Genomic DNA, 12,945 nt, shown 5'->3' with positions numbered 1-12,945 from the left:
CTGTAGTTTCTCAGGTCTTCCACCTTCCCCTTCTTGAAAATGGGGGTTATATTACCCTTCTTCCAGTCATCGGGAACTTCACCTGACTGCCAGGATTTTTCGAATAGGATGGGCAGTGGCTTAGGAACTTCATTCGCCAGCTCCTTCAGGACCTGTGGATGGATTTCATCAGGTCTCATGGACTTGTGCACGTTCAGGTTCTTAAGATGGTCTCGAACCTGATCCTCTCCTACAGTGGGCCTAAGGTCTTCATTCTCACAGTCCCTGCATTTGCTTTCCAAGACTTTTGTGGTGTGGTCAGAGCATTTGCTACTGAAGACTGAGGCAAAGAAGTCATTGAAAACCTCAGCCTTCTCCAAATCCATGGTAGCCAGTTCTCCTGACAGCTTCCGGAGAGGGCCCACATTGTCCCTAGTCTGTCTTTTATTTGCTATGTATCTATAAAATCCTTTCCTGTTATCTTTTACATCCCTTGCCAGATTTAATTCTAGCTGGGCCTTAGCTTTCCTAACCTGGTCCCTAGCTTCCCGGGCAATGCTCCTATATTCTTCCCAGGACACCTGTCCTCACTTCCACCTTCTATAAGCTTCTTTTTTCCCTCTAAGTTTCCTCAGCAGCTCCTTGTCCATCCATGGAGGTCTCCTGGCCCTCCTGCTGCACTTTCTTCTAGTCGGGACGCAACACTCTTGAGCACGTAGCAGGTGATCCTTGAATATCGACCAGCAGTCTTGGGCCCCTCTGCCCTCTAGGACTATATCCCATTAAACCTTACAAAGCAGGTTCCTGAAGAGGCCAAAGTCTGCTTTCTTGAAGTCCAGGGCAGTGAGCTTGCTGCGTGCTCTTCTCACTGTCCTGAGGATCTCAAACTCAACCATCCGTGATCACTAGAGCCAAGGCTGCCCCGGAGCGTCACATTTCCAACCAGTCCCTCCCTGCTGGTGAGCACGAGGTCCAGCATGGCACCTCTCCTTGTCGGCTCCTCTGCTTCTTGAAGAAGGAAGTTGTCTTCCACACAATCGAGGAACCTCCTGGATTGCTTGTGCTGGGCCATGCCGGGCCGTACCGTCGCTCCAACAGATGTCAGGATGGTTGAAGTCCCCGATGAGGACAAGGGCCTGTGAGCGTGAGGCTGCTCCTGTCTGTCTGTAGAGCGCTTCATCCACAGAGTCCTCTTGATCAGGCGGCCTGTAACAGATCCCCACCGTAATGTCCCCCATTGTTGTTTTCGCTTGACCCTGACCCACAAACACCCTGTTGACTCCTCACCTGTCCCCAGACAGAGTTCCATACTCTCCAGCCTATCACTGACATAGATAGGAATGCCCCCTCCCCGTCTGCCTGGCCTGTCTTTTCTAAACAGCCTGTAACCTTCCATTCCGACACTCCAGTCATAGGAGCCATCCCACCATGTTTCTGTGATACCAATGACATCATATTCCTGTAGCCTTGCACACATCTCTAATTTCTCTTGTTTATTCCCCATACTATGGGCGTTTGCATAGAGGCAGCTTAGCCAAGCTCCAAATGAAGCCAACTCAATGGCTGGGGCAGCTGGAACATCCCTACATCACTCCAAGCACTTATTACAGGTGCTGGCAACTGACCAGGAGTGTTGGGATGGATCAATGCTCCCCTCCCCCAACACATCTAGTTTAAAGCTTTCTTGACCAGCCTGGTAAGCCTCCTACCAAAACAGCTCTTCCCCTTCTTTGTCAGACCAGCTCCACCAGCCTCCAGTAGATCTGGCCTCCCAAATGGAGCCCCATGTTCTAAATAGCCAAACCCCTGACTATGGCACCACCATTCTAACCATTTATTAACTTGCCAAATGCACCTAGCTTTTTTAAGGTCCTTCCCTTTGTCCTGGAGAATCGCTGAAAAAACTATCTGAGCTCCAGAGCCCCTAACCACCTCTTCCAGGGCTCTGTAGTCCTTCTTAATGTTCTCCAGGCTACTGCTAAAATGAATGCTGAAAGGAAAATCATATTTAGGAAATTTATGTCTTGTTATCATATGGAATATTGAATAAAATCTAACACATTAGATATAGAAATGTTAACTGGGGGATAGTTTTTCAACACAGTACTGATAAATACTTAAAATACATCAATATTTTTGTGCCATATCCTCACATTAGACATTAAAGAAAATCTTCATTTTGATGCTCAGGACAGAATACTCCAGGGATAGCAAATGGAACTTTGAAGCACAATGTGCAGTGAAATTCTTCTTATCAGTGTGGAAAAATTTGAAAGATGTTCTCTTTAAACGCTAGTTTGTTATTGGCACTTTCTGAAACTTCCTTTTCTTTCAGTTAATAGAGTTAGGCAGTCACATTTATTAATATGTCTAGTGTTTGTGTTTGATTTACAACCTCGGTGACAATGTCCTAGAGAGTGATTTATTCTGATCAGCTATCAAGAGCTTGATACTGTAGGTAGTGATGTAAAATAAAATGGAAACAGGTTTCAGAGACTCTATTAGCTTAAGAAATAGATGCACAATACTCTCCTGTTTCTACAAAGTAATGACTTGTGTTGTAATTTTTTCAAGTCTTGCAGTCATCCAGCCTAACCTATTTAGCTTGGTCCTTCCAGAACAATAGAAACCATTCAGAGGGCTTAAACACAGAAATCTACCTGAGTGGAAAGTGAATCTACAACAAAATTATCTTCCCAAAACATGCAATAACTTTTTTTGAGCATCCCTGCAACCTAGATGATATATCTGGAATAGCTGTCAGGTGGAAAGGTCTTGAACTTCTTGAGGCTTTATATTTCAAACCTCTATGGATCTGTAATCCATCAGTGAAAGCAAAAGGACAAAAATGTTGTAATACTGATAATAGGTGCTGAATTGTTTTAAAGTCTCCTTAATAACTAAGCAGCTTCATTGTACATCAATAACCAGTTTTGATGACTCTGTATTTTACAAAAACGTTTTAGCTGAGAGAAAGACAAAGGTAATTGCAGCATACAACCAGATTGCTACAACTAGAGGGAGAGATCAGAGTAGAGCTTTCAACATCGGCAACCCTTAAACAGATACAGCTAAGGAAAAAAAAATAATCTGGATTTACTTAAATGAAGTATTAAAGACAGAAGTAAAATCAATGAATAAAAAAATGGCATGATATTAAATTCACCAGTAGAGTTGAAGAATATATTATGATCCCTGGTTTTGGCCCCTGAGATATGAGAGAGAATCCATCTGGAAGACTTTAACTCCACCATGTTGCTGAAGTTCCCTTGTGGACATTCCCCTGGAGACCTGCCTGCCACTTTTACTTCCAGTGCTGCCCTCTCACCACACCAGCTGTGTCCTGGCAGCTCATATTTCTGGTCAGCAGGATTTCCAATTTATGGATTCCGATAAACCACAGCCTCTGCTCTTTTTGTGTTTTGGTTCGATTTGGTTTTTATGCCTTCTAAGCTTGGTTATCCTTCTGTTCCTCCTTCCTGGGACAGGACAAAGAAAGGCTACAAAACTTAGTGACTTCACTCTGCATCTTTTTTAATTTGTTCCCTTTTTTTAAGACACATTTTGATGTCATCATCTGGAAGGTCCATCTACTTGGATGGACTACAAATACTGTGACTAAGCTGGTTCTGAAGCAGGGAATGGCAGAGCTACTCAGGGTCTGTAAGTCTCAGCGTGCAGCTTTCCCCACAAATTATTTCCTATTGAGAGGCAGGCTAAATTAGCCCAGTGTCATACCAGGATGGTTTCAGTGTGCTGGGGACCAGAGCTAGAACTGCTGCCTGGCACTGCACTTTGCCTGTTCAAAATGAGTTCACAGTTCTGTTATGTGCTCTTGTGCATATTGGCCACGCTTAGGGTAATGAGGTGCATCAATAAGGTTTTATTTACCTCCTGGTTTTGTGCATCCAAGAGTGGCTGTTTTCCACACAAACATGCACATGAATCAGATTTAGATCTGTGTTAACAAGTTTTGTGGCATGCAGTATAAATCTGAGTCCTTGCTCAGGTCTTTTTTTTTTTTTTTTCAATCCAGTTGTGCTATATTCCATTACTGCTTTTCACAGTTAATGTTTCTTATAGCATCACAACAATTCCATATTGGTGTCTTTCTTCAAAATGAAATATACATATATCAAAGTCAGTAAAATAATACTACAGGGAAAAAATTATAGAAAGCTTTTATATTTTTTACAGTCTGTGTATTAGCATCTCTTAATTGCTCTAACAGCAAGGAAAAAATTTCAAGGAAACTAGATTTTTCAATAAAGCTTAAAAATAGTCAGTTTAGACAGAAAAGAAGTTTGGCAACTTCTGCAATATATCAGTTTTAGGAGACTTGAGTATCTGCAATAGAACATGAAATAAGGCACTATGTCATTTATCAGCATTTGTATCTTTATGTCTGGTAATCCTACCATACTATATGTGTATGTGTGTGTCTATATATCTATATATATAACTGTAGAAGAAATGCTGGGCAAATATGAGTCTTTTCAGTTTCATAAAGGTAGATAATGCAATACTTTGCTTTTCCTCTTATTTTGGTAGAAAGCATATCTACATAGGCTGGAAAAATATAATCGTTCCCCTCCCTCACTTTATCTCCCAGAAACTTCCAAAAATGAATCTGTCTAGCTTCTCAGAGTAGTTGTTTCTTATAAATAATATTTTCATTGGAGTGAAGAAAAGGAAGTAGCAGTTTTGTCTTGGCTAGTCTTGCCATGAAACTCAGACTCTCTCTCTTTATCACATGCCATTTGATTTGAAGGAAGTACAAGGTATGCATTAGGGAAAGTATATTCTTCAAAGCTCGCAATTTTCTGAGGTGGTTTTCATAAAATTTCCTGAGTGGTTTTTAGAAAGCTCTTATCATTTGACCTAGTAGTAATCAGATATTTCTGAGTCCTGTGACTCAAAATCACTGAGTTTCATCACATCCTAGAGAATCTCCAGAGCTCACCAGAACTGTTCATTTTGAAGCACTTGTACAGTATTTTTTCCAAGAAAAGAAAAAAAAACTCCACAACCTTAGTCAGAATCAGGCAGATACCAGTTAAGTGACTATTCCCAGTATTCTTGTCTAAACTTATTAGCTGAATTTATTCTTGAGAGTATATGCGTTACAGTGGTGTACAATTCTTCAGAAAAAGAGAATGTGAAGTAAGAAATTTCCCTTCGTGCTGAATAAAGTATTCTCAAGAATTGCAATTCTTTTCTGAACCAGCTTAAACAATTTAACTGAAACTGAAAATAATTTGTTTTCTGAAGCTGAAGCATTCGCCTGGTCCTCTACTGTGTCATTATGACCAGGAATGTCATGTCTTCTCTAAATCAGTTAAAAATCCTCTGCATTTTTCCTGTGATCTTAGAAATGAGTCCAATAGTGTAAACTACAATATAATATTTGCTTAATCAGCGTGCCTATTAAGAGATGACTCATCTGTGGCCTTGTAAGTGCATATAAAGACAGACGTTAAGTAAGGCCTTTTAAACCATCATGAAAAACATAACTACCCAGTGTCTAGAAAGTAAAATTAGCAAATTAAGAATTAGATACAAATGCTTAAAAGAAACCAGAATTTGGCATTGGAGCAGAGTGATGTTTTAAACTCAGTATCACATGGATTATTTAATCAAGATTCTCTAGCTCCACTAGGAATTGGGTGAAGTCTGATGTCATAGAGATGTTCTCACATATTAATGTTATTTTTTTATTTTAAAATTCCAGTAGTCACATCAGTAAAGTTATAACATATTGTTCAAATGCTAATATGAATTAGCTATGCTTATTTCCTGACACAATAGAGCACAAAGTAAACACACCGTTTGAGATAATTAACAAAAACGTTGTTCTTGAAAGTGTGAGAGTCCTAAATGAAAATTACCTGAAAAGAGTCCAGATTTCTTACAGTATATCTCATGACGTTATATACTTCAACACTATTAAAATATAAAACTGATAGAAAACATATATAAGCTCAGAGTCGCAGAATGGTTGAGGTTGGAAGGGACCTCTGGGGGTGATCTGGTCCAAACTCCTCTGGCTCAAAGCAGGACCATATAGAGCCCTGGACCATGTCTGGATGGCTTTTGAATATCTTCAAAGATGGAGACTCTAGAACCTCTTTGGGTACCCCAAATCAGTGCTCAGCCACCCTCAAAGTGGAAAGTATTTCCTGATGTTCAGACAGAAGTTCCCTTATTTCAGTTTATGCCCATTGCCTTTTGTTCTGTCAGTGGGCTCTGTCCTCTTTGCCTCCTCCTTTCAGGTATTTATATATATTGATGAGATTCCCCTTGAGGCTTCTCTTTTCCAGGCCAGACAGCTCTCTCAGCCTTTCCTCATGTGTGAGATGCTACAGTCCCTTCATCATCATCACCACCCTTTGTTCAGTTCTCTCCAGTGTGTCCCTGTCTCCCGTGTACTGGGGAGCCCAGAACTGGGACACGGCACTCCAGGTGTGACCTCATTAGGGCTGAGTAGAGGGGAAGGATCACCTTCCTTCACCTGTTTGCAACACTCCTCATGCAGCCTAGGATCCCATCAGCCTTTTTTGTTGCAAGGGCACATTTCTGGCACACGTTGTTTGTCTTCAATAAACAGGGAGCTACTCCATAGCTAGTTTGAAATCTTTAGCTGTTTATTCTTAAAAATCTAGATATTTTCTGCTGAGACTGAGATATAGATGCCACCAAGATGGAAAGGGCACCAGCTGCACCATGAGTAGTTAAGTTTGTGGGAGATATTTATGATAATGTAATAGTAAAATATGGTTTGAGCATCTAGCCATTTGACAGCACTTGCTGAAATACAGTATCTGCATCGAAGGAAACGCAGCGAAGTGGATATGTTTAATCTTTATTTTCTTTTCTAGCTATACAGTCTCAGTTGCACTGAAGTAAAGATATTGAATTAAGCAGTAACATCAGCTTAGGAATAGTGATTTTTAAAGTCCTTATGATAGATAAGTTTGGGCATTTCAAAAATAACACATGTATAGCAACAGTGCACAAAAATGCCCTCATCATTTTTCTGTTGACATACCCAAATCTGTTACAGTGAGCAAAACCTTATCATGGATGGCCTTGGGAAACAAGGAGGGGGTATTGTGAAGAAACAGCTTGGGTGGGGGAAGGAAAAAAGGAAAATAAACTCTTTCGAACTAGCTCTTTACCACAAGTGCCAAACAGGTTGTCATTAAATTACAAGCATAAGGACCTCTTTCAACTTCTATTTATTAGCTTCTAGACATTTTTCAACCTATAAGCTACTGTTACAAATTAAAGGCATAATTAACTCTACTGCTCAGTTAAAACCTTGTGCCCTTAAAAACTTAAGGTTAAAACCTTGAGATTTCATGAAATTTTTTTTTGTGAGTATAAAACACCATTCTTGTGATGCAAGTTGCAAAAGTGGGATCTGAGTTAAAGCTAAGCTATAAGAGAGAGATCCTTTTAGTTTATGGCTAAAAAGGGGTTAAAAAATCATTGTTACATAATTAACCAGTCTTCAAAAGTCTTCTAGAAAGAAAAAAAAATGTACATATTAAGGTAGGATGATCTTCTTAGAAAAAAGAATATTCAGTAAAGGAATACATAAATCCCCAAAAGTTTTTGTTGTTTTTTGTTTGTTTCAGCAAGTCTAAATTTCCTCCTAAGGACATTTTAAAATATAGTTTGAATTTACTGCTCCATAGGTGACTACCAATTGGTTGTGCCATAATGTGCATTAGGAAGCGTAAGGTATGCACCAAGAGCCTGCCTAATGCAACTCCTAATACAGCTCCTTAATTTCCACGTAGCCAATTTCCACACCCAAACCTGCTTAGCATGTCTGCTCCTCTCTTTGCATAAAAAAAATGAATTGCAATTTTGCTTTGTCAGCCTTTAACAATACAGGGGGCATCCACACGAGTTTATAATTTCACATGTGCAATTGACTATAATCTGGCTGGTTCAGTATATTAATAAACCACAGTGCAGCCCTGTGCATTAACCTTTTCAGGGACATATAAATCCTACAAAAAACAACCAACCAACCAAAAAAAAAAATCCCAAACAAAACCCCAAAACTTTTAATGTAGCACTCCATTAAACACTAAAAAATGGTTTGAATATTAAAGTGTAGATAAAAAAATGGTATTTTAAGAAGGCTGAGTGTCAGGCATTCACATAGAAAATGTGGAAAAAAAAGTAGCCACAACCGTAGTTTTGGTAAGTAAAGATTTTGTTTGAAATGCTGTTTGAAATATATTAGTTGAAGCTTAAATTCACATGCACCTGGGTCAGGGCAATCCCAAGCCCAAATACAGGCTAGGTAGAGAATGGATTAAGAGCAACCCTGAAAAGGACGTGGGGGTATTGATCTATGAGAATCTCAACATGAGCCAGCAGTTTGTGCTTGCGGTCTAGAAAGCCAACCGTATGCTGGGCTGCATCAAAAGAAGCATGCCCAGCAGGTCGAGGGATGTGATTCTCCCCCTCTACTCTCTTCTCATGAGACCCCACTTGGAGTACTGCATTCAGCTCTGTGGCCCCCAACACAAGAGAGATGTGGACCCACTTAAGCCAGTCAAGAGAAGGCCTTGAAGATGATCAGAGGGCTGGAGCACCTCTGCTATGAGGTCCAAGAGAGTTGGGCTTGTTCAGCCTGGAGAAGGCTGTCTCTGCAGAGACCTTACAGCAGCCTTCCAGTGCCTAAAGAGGGCCTACAAGACACCTGGAGAGGGACTTTTTACAAGGGCAGGTAGTGACAGGACAAGGGGAATGGCTTTAAACTGAAAAAGGGTAGATTTAGATTATGTATTAAAAAGAAATTCTTTACTGTGAGGGTGCTGAGGTGCTGGCACAGGTTCCCCAGAGAAGTTGTGGATGCCCCATCCCAGGTTGGATGAGGCTTTGAGCAACCTGCTCTAGTGGAAAGTATCCTTGCCCATGGCAGGGGGGTTGGAACTAGATGATCTTTAAGGTCCCTTCCAACCCAAACCATTCTAGACTGATGCCTCTAAATTTACTGCTCTAATTTACTGTGCCTCTAAAATTACTGCTCTACACCCAGTTAATAAGATAGTTATTAAACATTAAATAGGTTACAGGAGGGCTTGAAGTGTTGTAGTAACAGCTCACTTTTTTCCTGCACCTTCCCAGCCTCTGAGGAGGATCACATTTAGGTTTTGTTGCTCCTTCTTTCAAGTTCTTCTTAAAAGCATTTACTCTAAAAGGAGACAATGCGGATATGTCCAACAGTGTGTTAGAGGTAGCACTGTGTGCCCTATGCTCCTAACACTCTGGGCAGAGGTCTACCTTCTGCTTATGCTACCTGGGGGACGAGTTGTTTTCCAGATACCAGCAACTTCTTGCTTGGATGGTGAGGAGAAGGAATGATCTGACTGGTTATTATGAGTTGTTTCTTTTTTCTCTATCAATGTATACAGGTACAGGGGTGCATTTCTCAGGGAAATAATATCTTTATGGTTTTATAATCTCTTTTGTTCTCACCATGGAAGCAGAAGGCAGTAGAAGAAGCTTCTCTGTTAGTTGCAATTTATCATTAATCTTTAGTCAAGGTCTTTCAGTCTTTCTGAAATTGTCTTGAAATCCACTGCAGCAAAAAGACAAGATTCCTGAAGACAGATATTCTGCCTAAGTCTATACATTACGTATTTAAATTTTACAGTCTTCTGTGAAGTTACTTGCCTGCCATGATTGATTGTAAATGTAATGTCCATAAAAATCCATTAGTACTTTAATCATGGAGACATAAGTGAGCATTTCATTATTTTAATATGAAATCAAATTTACAAGATCACATTTTGTCCACTTTTTCTTGAGGTCATCAGTAATGCCCTTGCTTGCTTCATGAAGGATACACAGTATGACTAGATATTTGCAGGGAAAGAAGTACACACTTATTTTTTCTGCAGTCTTTTCAGGAGTAGGTGTCACAGGCAGTATAGACTCTCAGCACACTGAGTGTTCAGTCATGATGTAGCACAATGTGCAGACATATGATGACCTTCGGTGCTTAGCATTACTTTACTGTAACGATCAGGGATTGGTGTTTACAAAGTGTTTGCAGTGTTGGACTCTGTGTGTGTAATGTGTGTATATCTATACATAATGTCTGCAGACACTTATTTTGCTTCGCTAGTAGCTAATGACAACACACAGAAGGATCTGTCTTCGACAAATATCAAAAGCAATATGTGCCCCATATGCATCAAACTTGCAGGCTAAAGCAAAGCCTTTAGCGTGACTTTGGCAGTCATTTTTGGCAGAAAAATTTTCCAAATCATAAGATATCATCATAATCATAGTTAAATATACTGATCCCTTTGGAAAGTTTTATGCCAAAGTATATGAGGTCTTGAGAAAAGCAACATGTTGTGAAGTAACATATATTTTGGCTGTTACTTGTTGAAAGTATCAAGTACATTGCGGGCATTACGGAAATAAAGTCACAGGAGGCTTCCCCCTAATGGGGCTAAATGGAGCTTAGGATTTATGGACAGTGTACTTCCTCAGCCTTAACTGACAGATAGCACTACTTTTGTCCACTAGTTGTAGTGAGAATTTGTTTAAAAAGCAAATATGAACAAAAAGGTGGATAGGGAAAATAAAAAGACCTATGCTACCCCCTGCAGAAACACCAAAAAAGCCCTGACTATACTTGAATGGATTATTTCTTCGTATATGTGTTTATTCATTTTGTATGCATTCATACAAGTATCATCTTTGGGTTTGCTATTTTTAATTAAAAATCTGGTTTCATTTACTATTGGTCTGACATGATATAACATCCTATGCAGTCCTGATGGCAACTCAGTAGGCTACCACAGACACTGCGGTAGAGCAAATGCCAACTCACGCCTGCAGGCAGATGGGAAAGTAAAACATGGGTGTTATTTCCAAAGCACTTAAAAGAAATAACTTCTCTTACACTATCAGATAAAAACATATTGAAGAAAATCTGTCTTTTTACACATTTAAATAAATATGTTCTGTCAGACCAACTACACTGGGTAATGTATTCGAACAAATATGCAGCAATTAGGATATTTTGTTGAGTGTATCTGCTGTGACTACCAATCGTATGAAAGCTGTGTTGGTAGCAATCTTTACTCCTTTTCTTGCTTAAAAAGAAATTCAGATTTAAAAAAAAATGGAAGCTGAAGGAAATATTTGACACAATTATTTCTTTTTTTAGTGTGTTATATATATATTCAGTTTAAGAGTAACCAATTGCTAGGTACATTAAAACTGATGGCTCTCTGCATGCGAGTTAAATAACAAGGAAAATTGCAAAAGTGTAGGTTAAACAATATATGAGAGTGGACAAGTAGGAGATGGAGGGGTTTCTTTTGGTACTTTTTCTACATTACATCACATGTGGAGTGGAATCAGTGGAAATGATTTCTTATTCAACTTTCTGTTCATATTTAGTATTTTTGTTTCTATTCATTCGTTTCTCAATTTGTTTTATTGCTTCTCAGCTCAAAGAATGGGCTTATGGTAGAATCATAGAATCGTAAAATAGTCTGTATTAATTAGGGCACAAGGATAAAACAAAATTTTCAGACTGGGTTAGTGATCTTCATGGGCTTACAGGCATAGGCCTGAAAGATAGAGCCGACCGCAGGATTCACTTGGTCGTAAAAACCCAAGATTTTTCTGGTGTTTAGACAATTCAGTTTCCAAGTTATTTTTCAAGCCTGTGGGGCTATATGTACAGTGGAATATTTGATCTTTAATAAAATGTAATTTCATTTCTATATTTAATTCAGTAATAGAACAAAAAAAAAAAAAATCAGAAATCATTATCTTCTCACCAAGGCAATCCTAGTTGGAAAGGACTTTTAAAGAAATGATATCTGTATCATTACTGGCGAAGTTACTTTACTAATCTGGTTTTAAAGCTTTTCAAATTGGTGATTGTGCAATCTGCCTTCTCCAATGCTTGGCTAGCAAAATTTTTGTTTATCAGATCTAACCAGAATCTTTCTTGCCGAACTCTGGTAATTCCTCATGCTCATCTCTAGGCACTGTCTCTTTGGTCCTCAGCCCACTTGAGGTCCTATTCCCTAAAATGGACCAATTATCTTTTCTGAAAAAACACTCATTTCCCATTTTATATTTGTGCAAGTGATTGTTTCTGCCTGCAAATACAGTAGCTTGCCCATATTTCTGTTGAATTCCTGATTTATTTTCAAGCTATTTCATCAATTTGTTGAGATTTTGTTTATTAATTCTAATTTTGACCTTTAATTTCATCACAGCCCACCTTTATCTAGTGCCACATGATGATACAATAGGTATGCTCTGTGTTCAAAGGCTATCGAATAGTTAATGCAAGAGTCCCATACTCAAAGACAAAATCCCATGCTTGCTGTGCCTGTGAGTTAGCTTTGCTTACTGATGAGCTGCCACTGGGAAGTTTTCTGTGGTCTGACAATTTCTCTGACATGAAAGGCAATTCTGGAATTTGAAGGATTTAAAAATGGGAACAAAAATGCCAACAAACAGCAAGAAACATATTGGCTTTTGAAGAAACATTTAAGAATGTTGTTGAGGAGTCCAGAAACTAACAAGTTTATGAGCTTTTTCAGTTTTGTTGTTCTGTGTTCAGCTAATTAGCACAGCTTGAACCACCAGGTGCTGTCTGAATTTTGACCCTGTCATTACCTTCTTGAAGGAAACATAATAAAGCCCAAAGAATTAGCTCGACTCTCTGACCAACAGAAGCGCAAGGGGAAAAGTGATAGATAATGGGATGAGCACTCAAGTCCAGTAAAGCCTGTGTTCACGTCTGAGCATGACTGTTGAAGGTTATGTGCTCAGATGTGACCAATGAGAATGATTAGTCCAGAAGAGTAGACCTGCACAGAAAGGCCAGAACTGAAGTTATGCAAGGAGGGCTAGGAAGGAAGAATGGAGACAAGCTTCAAGCATGAAGGAGGTGACTGC

General features: G+C 39.4%; 1 protein-coding gene across 2 annotated transcripts in view; it reads left to right on the top strand.

The window, feature by feature from the left end:
* GABBR2 (gamma-aminobutyric acid type B receptor subunit 2) overlaps positions 1-12,945 on the top strand; it is a 455,930-nt gene that overhangs the window by 140,986 nt on the left and 301,999 nt on the right. The window lies entirely within an intron of this gene.

The sequence above is a fragment of the Strigops habroptila genome, chromosome 1 (genome assembly GCF_004027225.2).
Source record: "Strigops habroptila isolate Jane chromosome 1, bStrHab1.2.pri, whole genome shotgun sequence".
NCBI lineage: Eukaryota > Metazoa > Chordata > Aves > Psittaciformes > Psittacidae > Strigops > Strigops habroptila.
This window is presented reverse-complemented; position numbering and strand designations above follow the sequence as displayed.